General features: G+C 33.6%; 1 protein-coding gene across 1 annotated transcript in view; it reads right to left on the bottom strand.

The window, feature by feature from the left end:
• LOC105264696 (ubiquitin-conjugating enzyme E2 R2) overlaps positions 1-1,264 on the bottom strand; it is a gene marked incomplete in the record, with an annotated part of 12,642 nt that overhangs the window by 9,735 nt on the left and 1,643 nt on the right.

Here is a 1,264-nt window from a genome sequence, read left to right as displayed (position 1 = left end):
TGAAGTTCCAGAATTCTAGACAAACTAATTGAACTCATCAGGATAATTTCATTTTCAATTTCAATTGAAACCATTTACTAGATGCAGAAACAAAAATTCTTTTGATTAAGCTAATTAACTAATCCGTCAATGAGGAATTCGACAGACAAGAGACGTCGGTTTATCGGTGTTAAAAATTTCGTCTTTCCACGTAAAATTTTCTGAGTAATTTCTCAAGTATTGAAGACTCACGAGTGAAGAAATAATTATCAATTACATCCAGAAACCTAAACCTTGCAGCGTTGCTTCTATAAATTGTGTAAAAATAGCGGTAATGCCTGGCTCACTTGGCCCCCACTATTTTCGCTGTAACGAAGGAGTATCTCCACAAATTCATCAGAGAAAAAGCGAGAAAGAGGTGCTTGTGAGTTCCTGATGTATTTTAAAAAACTGGGAAAAAAGACTTAGCATTTCATTAAGATAATAGTTATCCCAAGGAAGTCCGACTTCCTTTCAATTTTGCAAGTTGTGGAAAGGAGAGCGCACTCCAGCATGTAAAATCAACCTAATGAAGAAAATCAACCTTCCTCCTGAATATTATGCAACGATAAACGTTGATGACATCCATTCGTCTTAAATCCATCTTAAATTGAATCAAATGAACTGTGAAACTGACTATATTATACAGACATCCCCAGAAGAGAGAGAAGAGAGAGAAGAGAGAAAAGAGAGAGAAGAGAGAGAAGAGAGAGAAGAAAGAGAAGAAAGAGATTCAGAAAATCTTCTCTGTGATAAAAATTTCATCAACTCTCAATTCAGTCGACAATTCAAGTTATCTTGAATTAAATTCTAAATTCTTGACTTTTTATTATTCATTATTTTTAGTTTAAAATGTATTCCCCAATTTATGTGCATATCCACTGGTTTATTGACAAAATCCTCACCAAAGAATTTCTCAAATGGTTAATTAATTCAATGTCGCGTGTCAATAAAAAATAGTGAAGTGACATCGCAGTAAGAATAACTCATACTAGACGTAAAGCTGTAAAATTAGCATCAATTAGTAAATACTGAATCTCAAATAAGTTGAACTATTGCAAATTCGTGAGTGTTGAACTGCACTTAAATAAGGTCGAAAGATATTCTCGTTAATCCATGCTGTTCGTGTGGTCAGAATGACATGCTTTCATACACTTCTATAGAATAAATTGGTCAAGGTCATATAAGAATTTACGTTAAATCACGTTTCCCTGGTTTTTTTTTCCTTCACTGGGAGAATAAAACT

Source organism: Fopius arisanus, unplaced genomic scaffold (genome assembly GCF_000806365.1).
Source record: "Fopius arisanus strain USDA-PBARC FA_bdor unplaced genomic scaffold, ASM80636v1 scaffold00024, whole genome shotgun sequence".
NCBI lineage: Eukaryota > Metazoa > Arthropoda > Insecta > Hymenoptera > Braconidae > Fopius > Fopius arisanus.
The sequence above is the reverse complement of the archived record's forward strand: the minus strand, read 5'-3'. Positions and strand labels throughout refer to the sequence as shown.